Source organism: Cryptomeria japonica, chromosome 8, assembly GCF_030272615.1.
Source record: "Cryptomeria japonica chromosome 8, Sugi_1.0, whole genome shotgun sequence".
NCBI lineage: Eukaryota > Viridiplantae > Streptophyta > Pinopsida > Cupressales > Cupressaceae > Cryptomeria > Cryptomeria japonica.
Window position 1 is genome coordinate 429648701 of NC_081412.1, and position 9214 is coordinate 429657914.

The following is a 9214-nucleotide window of genomic DNA, read 5'->3' on the forward strand; positions in this document are numbered from 1 at the left end:
TTCGTTTACCTAGTTTTCCACGTACAAATATTGGTGTCATATAGATGGTATTTATTCTGTGATTATTGTTTATACTTGATTGGTTTATCTGCTATTTTGGTATTAATTTTTTGGGTTCCGGTATTAAAGTTTAAATTGCTAATGGTTCCGGTAATCTGTGACAATTGATTCACCCCCCCCTCTCAGTTGTCTTCTAGCTATTTGAATTGTCTAACACACGAAGCCATAAATGACACCAACAAAGTACAGGGAACAAGAAAAACAAGTAAATCATTGTCTACAACAAGTTTGGTACAACCTAAGAAGACACAAAATTCTAACAAGATCAGTAAGCCACCTCCTTTATAGCTCTTTGATTATTGAAGATAGTTTAGCTCACAATTGCATGATAGATTCAGGAGCTAGTAGCTCATTCATGCCCGAGAATGTACCTGACTGTCTAGGCATTAAATATGAGCCCATGACTAAAGGAGATGTACAACTTGATGGAACTTTATTTAAGATAGTGGGGGTGACCAAATACTTATGTTTGACCTTGCATGCATGCCTTGGTTGCAGTGTTTTGCAAGACATTTTAGTCATCGACCTCCCAACCTTCTTTGCCATATATTTATCAAGGGAGTTTACTACCAAGATAGGTAGATACTTGTCTTATGATTGGTCCCACATGCTATTTATAACAATATATGGTACAAAGGTTACCATAAAGGCATAACACATTGCAAAGGATCACATTGAGCCTTACATTCCTAGCCCTATAAATATGAATTGTACCTTTCATGACAAAAAGGAGGATTTTTTAGTTTGGGATCCGACTACTCTTTGGGAGGAGGTACCTAATTGTCTGCAGAAGTATTATCTCACTGTGGGTAGGCTTCCCACAATGGTTTTTTCGTTTACCTGGTTTTCCACGTACAAATATTGGTGTCATATAGATGGTATTTATTCTGTGATTATTGTTTATACTTGATTGGTTTATCTGCTATTTTGGTATTAATTTTTTGGGTTCCGGTATTAAAGTTTAAATTGCTAATGGTTCCGGTAATCTGTGACAATTGATTCACCCCCCCCTCTCAGTTGTCTTCTAGCTATTTGAATTGTCTAACACAAGAAGCCATAAATGACACCAACAAAGTACAGGGAACAAGAAAAACAAGTAAATCATTGTCTACAACAAGTTTGGTACAACCTAAGAAGACACAAAATTCTAACAAGATCAGTAAGCCACCTTCTTTATAGCTCTTTGATTATTGAAGATAGTTTAGCTCACAATTGCATGATAGATTCAGGAGCTAGTAGCTCATTCATGCCCGAGAATGTACCTGACTGTCTAGGCATTAAATATGAGCCCATGACTAAAGGAGATGTACAACTTGATGGAACTTTATTTAAGATAGTGGGGGTGACCAAATACTTATGTTTGACCTTGCATGCATGCCTTGGTTGCAGTGTTTTGCAAGACATTTTAGTCATCGACCTCCCAACCTTCTTTGCCATATATTTATCAAGGGAGTTTACTACCAAGATAGGTAGATACTTGTCTTATGATTGGTCCCACATGCTATTTATAACAATATATGGTACAAAGGTTACCATAAAGGCATAACACATTGCAAAGGATCACATTGAGCCTTACATTCCTAGCCCTATAAATATGAATTGTACCTTTCATGACAAAAAGGAGGATTTTTTAGTTTGGGATCCGACTACTCTTTGGGAGGAGGTACCTAATTGTCTGCAGAAGTATTATCTCACTGTGGGTAGGCTTCCCACAATGGTTTTTTCGTTTACCTGGTTTTCCACGTACAAATATTGGTGTCATATAGATGGTATTTATTCTGTGATTATTGTTTATACTTGATTGGTTTATCTGCTATTTTGGTATTAATTTTTTGGGTTCCGGTATTAAAGTTTAAATTGCTAATGGTTCCGGTAATCTGTGACAATTGATTCACCCCCCCCTCTCAGTTGTCTTCTAGCTATTTGAATTGTCTAACACAAGAAGCCATAAATGACACCAACAAAGTACAGGGAACAAGAAAAACAAGTAAATCATTGTCTACAACAAGTTTGGTACAACCTAAGAAGACACAAAATTCTAACAAGATCAGTAAGCCACCTCCTTTATAGCTCTTTGATTATTGAAGATAGTTTAGCTCACAATTGCATGATAGATTCAGGAGCTAGTAGCTCATTCATGCCCGAGAATGTACTTGACTTTCTAGGCATTAAATATGAGCCCATGACTAAAGGAGATGTACAACTTGATGGAACTTTATTTAAGATAGTGGGGGTGACCAAATACTTATGTTTGACCTTGCATGCATGCCTTGGTTGCAGTGTTTTGCAAGACATTTTAGTCATCAACCTCCCAACCTTCTTTGCCATATATTTATCAAGGGAGTTTACTACCAAGATAGGTAGATACTTGTCTTATGATTGGTCCCACATGCTATTTATAACAATATATGGTACAAAGGTTACCATAAAGGCATAACACATTGCAAAGGATCACATTAAGCCTTACATTCCTAGCCCTATAAATATGAATTGTACCTTTCATGACAAAAAGGAGGATTTTTTAGTTTGGGATCCGACTACTCTTTGGGAGGAGGTACCTAATTGTCTTCTTGATGATTGAACTAATGCTTTTCAATTTGACCCAATTAGTGAAGATGCAGGAATAGGTCTTGGTACTTATTGCATTCACGAGGAGAACACTCCTATTCTCAATCTCACCAAAGCCTGTGATGACTTCAAGTGATTATGGAACATGTTATTTGATGTCTTAAGAAACAAAAATGGTGCAAGGGCTAGTGTACTACTCATTTCGCCTAGTGGGGAAAAATTCTACTCATTCAGGCTTCATTTTAGCTGCACTAACAATATAAATGTGTATAAAGCCTTGATTTTAGGTCTCCAAATAGCTCAAAGAAGAGGGATTAAAGCCTTACACGCACATGGAGATAGTGAGTTTTTTGTTAATCATATTAAATCTCAAAGCATAACCAAGAACAACCTCCTCAAATATTACAAACATATATTTTGGGACCTATTGGAGGGGTTTGAAGCCTTCAACATATCTAGTATCCCTAGAAATCAAAATAAACATGCTGATAGGCTAGCAATAGTTGGTGCTCAAGATGACATACCAACTCATGTTGCAAACAAGAGGGAGAAACATATCAGGCTTGTGGTCAGGCCCATTGTCCCTAACAATCAAGTAAATTGGCAAGTTTTTGACTTTGACCAACAAATTGTCAATTTTTTATAAGAGGAAGTAGAATTCTCTGCCAAGAACCCATCCATCCTACAAAACCAATATGAATATCAGATTATGCCGCTCAATTCAAACAAGTTTCCCAAAGGATTAGTCACCTTGGAGGGCATTTTCAATTTAAATGATCAAGTAAAGGGAAAGGCTATGAACCTAACTACAAGGAGGGGTGATTACAAGCCAATCACAGTGGCTGAAGGAAAATCTCTTAACTTGGGAAAGGTATGTTCCAAAATAGTGCAAGGGTTTCATTCTTAATATTTTTAAAGAATACAATGACATATTCACTTTTACTTATAAAGACCTAAAAGGGTTTGATTCTAGTTTGGCCCAACATTCCATAGAGCTAGATTCAAATGCAAATATTGTTAGACAAAAGCAGAGACTCGTTAATCCCGATATTGAACCCTTGATGAGGTAAGAATTGTCCAAACTCATAGAAACTAGTATAATTTTTCCAATTAAACACTCCTCTAGGATAGCTAATCTTGTTTCAGTTAGAAAAAAGAGTGGGGAAATCATGTTATATGTAGACTTTGGGGATCTCAATAGAGTCTCTCTTAATGACCATTACCCCCTTCCTTCCATGGGACAAATCTTGTCTAAAGTGAGTGGCTCGGAGAGATTTTCATTCTTTGATGGATATTTGGGATATATTCAGATCCTAGTTCAATAATTAGATCAATTTAAGACTGTATTCACTACTAAATGGTGCACTTATGCCTATTGTAAGATGCCATTCATACTAACTAGTGTAGGTGCTACTTTTCAAAGAGCCATGGTTATAACCTTTAAGGGATTATTGGCAGAGTTTGTAGTGATACACCTAGGTGATATCACTGTGTACTCCAAGCATGCTATAGATCACTTTGGTAATCTTGAATAGGTGTTCAAGAAACGTAGAGAATATGACATGTCCTTAAATCCTCGTAAGTGTGTATTTTCTACTGATCAAGGTAGGTTGTCAAGACACATTGTGTCAAAGGATGGATTGGACATAGATCTAAAAAGAATGGAGGCAATTCTTTCTCTTACACTCCCAAGTCACAAAAAGGGATTGTAAAGTTTCCTTCACATGATCAACTTTGTAAGAAGATTCATTCTAAACCTAGTTGCAATGTTTAAACCTCTCACAACCATGTTAAAGAAAGATCTAGTTTTTTGATGGACCAAGGAGGGCAAATATAGCTTTGAACAAATCAAACAAGCAATTTCTCAGGCTCCTACCTTGGTAAATACCAATTATGATAAATACTTCATCCTCTATACTTTAGGAGGGGAATCAAGTATCTTAGCTATCTTAATACAACTCAATGAAGATAAGTTGGAGCAACCCATTACCTTTTTCAATGAGGGCCTAAAGGACTATGAACTTAAATATAGCTATGTAGAGAATTAGGTCATCAATGTGGTTAGGGAAATGAAGAAATTTAGACACATATTATCCAACAATCGGATCTAGCTCCCAGTCCCACATGCAAGTGTGAAAGATTTTCTCTTGAACAAGGATATTAGTGAAAAAAGAGCTAGATGGTTCATTGAGGTCATGTAATATGACCTTAACATCAAAAATACCAAGTTGGTAAGAGGAAAAGGCCTTTGTGAATAGTTTGTTTCATCTTTTGAAACAAGTTCAAAAGTTACCCTTGTGCTATAAAAGGAAGAACAACAAGCCAATGATGAGCATGGAAAATTTAGCTGGTTGGAGAGCATGACTACCTTCCTAAGGGATGATAGCTATCCTCTTGATTTTGATAGAATACAGAGAGGACACCTCAAGCTACATTATATCCCTTATGTATTAGTGGATGGAATCCTTTTCAAAAGAGATCTTAATGGGGTCTTACTGAGATTTATCATAGAAGATCAGGTCACTAGATTGTTAGAGGAGTTTCATGATGGTCCCTCAGGTGGCCATTTATCTATAAGGACCACAACCATGAAGATAATTAGGGCAGGCTAATATTGGCCTTCCCTATTCAATGATTCACATAGGTGGGTGAGGAAGTATAGGGAGTGATGAGCCAAAAAAATGGCTCTGTTTTGATAGATTTTTTTCATAGAATTCTTGCTTAGGTTTTGTGTCTGGGTAATATTTGGGTCAAAAGAATTTCCTGGTTGATATCTTTTTAATAATTTTTGGAACTAGTTTATCACATACCTAAGGTTGTTATCTAATGATTTTTAAATGGTCCATCTATTCAAATTATCTAAATCAATCTTAGAATTTGGTTTAATTTTTGTTATGTTAACATCAATAGATACACACGCTTTTGTGCACATTAACATCATGATGCAAGGTCAACCAAGATGAAAGAAAGACTAAGTTGGTGGATAAGAGGAACATCAACCTGCTGCTCTGATGTAGACCCAGTCAAATTGGAGAAGCATTGAAGAAGATCATAACCACTTGGTCGCTTCCTCAACAGAGCGGTTTGTGGAACATTCATAATTGTTCCTAGTGGAGCTTAAATCCAGGAAGGAGGTTGCGCTATATTTTCTCAGCTATAGGACAGTTGTTATTGCTCTGTTTTCCTACGCTGACTTCTTCTTTAATGTAATAAACCCTATTCACCTATTCCTTTGGGACATGGGCTGATCAGTTAGAATCTATTATAAAATTTCCTTATAAATAAAAGATCTCTATCTCCTCTCAAGGGGACATAACGATCATATAATTCGTAGTATCCAACTTTTAGACTTATGTATTTTACAGTCAATTTGAAATAAAGAAGACAATGTTATTTTGAGCTTATCAGTTGTTATCTAGAGTTCTGGATATACTCTCTCAAGGGGGCCCACTTGGTGAGTAGTTCCTTTGTGTTTTTCAGTTAATTTACATCTTGTTATAGCTGTTGTTTTGGAATTTGACTATTCCTTCATCTATTTGGAACAGTTCCTGTGTCTTCTCTCGCAGCCACAACAGGCAAAGTAGCTCCTATCCGCTAGCCAGAACATTATCATTCACCAGTAGTTGCTTAATTTACCTTTAGTTGTGAGTTCTGACAAAGTATTAGTTCAAGTTTTTACATATTTATTTTAGAGAATTTCCTTTTCCAGTAGTAGGATAGAATGGTTGCAATTTGAACTTAGTGCACATACAGTGCTGGCCCCTTTCAAGTTTACGTACTTGGTCGATAAAGTAAATGAGCCTTTTCTATAGGAGAGTTAGCTTGAACTGAGTTTTTATAACCTATTTGCTATTCTAGTTGTGAGGACCAAAATTTTTGGCACCGTTTCTGGGGATGGTGCCAAACTAAGAACCTATTGTAACCATTAGTTTTAAGCTTTCTTAGTTTGCTTTAAGAATTAGCCCTTATAATTCCTTTATAAAATCTACATGCATAGAAGAAGAAGAGATACACTAGGAAGATTTCCTCCCTCACATTCCACTCATGAAATAAGATCATATCAAGTCCCATAAATAAATCCTTTTGCTGAAACTTTTGTGCAAGCCAGAAACCAAGGTGTTTTTGATTTATCAGAAGGAGACCTCTACTTCTTAAACGAACCCCTTGAGAAAAATATTTTACCTTTAGCTCTTTATCACGGACCAATGGCAGGAAATCCTGCACCTCCATCTAGGAACCCAACATTTGAATTTCCTATTCCTGACCAACATGATAATGCAAACTTGAAGAATATACCAACCTCCTCTCTTCCAAAGTTTTACGACTTGGTCACAGAAGATCTAGAGACCTTTTTGTTTAAATTTGACATCCTCTGTAGAAGTTATGACTATACCACTAATTCCCATAAACTCAAGTTATTTCCTACTACTCTGAAGGAAGCCGCTCTTAGGTGGTTTATGAGTTTAGGTAGAGATGTAATCACTACCTGGGGTGAAATGAAGGAAAAATTCTTGGAGAAGTATAAAGATTATTACAAGGGAATGGATCGACATGGTGATGATATCTTCCAAATGACACAAAAAGAAGATGAGAGTTTGGAAGATTATCTTGAGAGGTTTCTATTCAGTATCAGAAAATCCAAGCATAACACTTTGAGTGAAGAACATTTGAAATTGATTTTTCGAAGGGGAATCAATAAGGACTGTATATACTCATTGGACCTCATGGGAGGAGGATACATTACTCAAGTTCAATGGGATGACATTAGGAAGATCTATCAAAAATATTCTAGAGCTTCTGCCAAGAAAGGAAGACACTATAGGCCTGGATCTTCAACAACAAAAGCATCTACAATAGTTTCAAGGATGGAGACAACTCATTTGCTAAACACTTTAAAGAGGATATTATTAACAATATGGCTACTTAGTTGGATACACTTCAAGCAAGGAAGAAGCATGAAGAAGCGAAGACCATGCTCACTAAGTTTTGTCCTCATTGTTGGAAAAAGAAAAAGGACTACAAGTGTAAACTCCTTGCTAAAATTGACAACCAACAGGCTCCTCTAGATTTTAAGCTAGTCTATGGAGATGATGAAGAAACAGAATGCTCTAGGTGGACACGGTTGGAAAAGATGAAAGGGTTCTATTGGAGTTTGTCTACAGGAGGTTCTGGGTAGGTTACCCCTGACAATTTCATAATCAATGCTAGAATTAGAAACTTTCCTATTGCTGGAGGATCAACAAGAAGCAAGGTTGGGGGGAAATGATGATCCAAAATAATAGCTATGTTTTGATAGATTTTTGTCATAGAATTATTTCTTAGGTCTTGTGTCATCGTAATATTTGGGTCAGAAGACTTTCTTGGTTGATGTCTTTTAAAGTATTTCTAGAACTGGTTTATCATATACCTAAGGTTGTTATCTAATGATTTTTAAACGGTCCATCCATGCAAATTATCTAAATCAATCTTAGAATGTGGTTTAATTTATGTTATGTTAATATCAATAGATACATATGCTTTTGTGTGCATTAACGTCATGATGCGGGGTCAACCAAGATGAAAGAAAGACTAAGATGGCGGATAAGAGGAACATCAACCTGCCACTACGATGCAATCCCAGTCAAAGTGGAGCAGCATTGAAGAAGATCATAACCACTTGATCGCTTCCTCAACAGAGTAGTTTGTGGAATATTCATAAGTGTTCCTAGTGGAGCTTAAATCCAGGAAGGAGGTTGCACCATATTTTCTCTGTTGCAAGATAGTTGTTGTTATTTTTTTTTCCTGCATTGACTTCTTCTTTAATGTAATAAACCCTGTTTGCCTTTTCCTTTGGGATGTGGGTTGATCAGTTAGGAATCTGTTATAAAGTTTCTTTATAAATAAAAGGTCTCTATCTCCTCTCAAGGGGACAAAACAATCATAAAATTCATAGTATCCAACTTTCAGACTTATGCATTTTGCACTCAATTTGAAATAAAGAAGACAATGTTATTTTGAGCTTATTTGTTGTTATCTAGAGTTCTGAATATACTCACTCAAGGGGCCCCACTTGGTGAGTAGTTCCTTTGTGTTTTTCAATTAATTTCCATCTTGTTATAGTTGTTGTTTTGGCATTCGTTTGTTCTTGCAGCCACTGGAAATAATTCCTATGTCTGTTCCTGTAGCCACAACAGGCAGAGCAGCTCCTATCTGCTGGCTAGAATATTGTCATTCAATAGTAGCTTCTTAAGTTACCTTTAGTTGTGAGTTCTGATAAAGTATTAGGTCATCATGTTTTTGCATATTTATTTAAGAGAATTTCTTTTTCCAGTAGTAGGATAGAATGGTTGCAATTTGAACTTAGTGCACATATAGTGCTGGCCTGTTTCAAGTTTATGTCCCTGGTCGATAAAATAAATGAGCCTTTTCTATAGGAGAGTTAGCTATTCAGTAAGGATGCCCAATCCATGAACATAGTTTTTATAACCTAGTTGCTATTCCCATTGTGAGGACCAACAGGGAGTGTGCCCTTTTCTTAGGAAAACAAAGGTTGGTTTCCCTCCCTCTTTATCCCATTCAAACTGATTAACCTTTTAATCAATGGGGC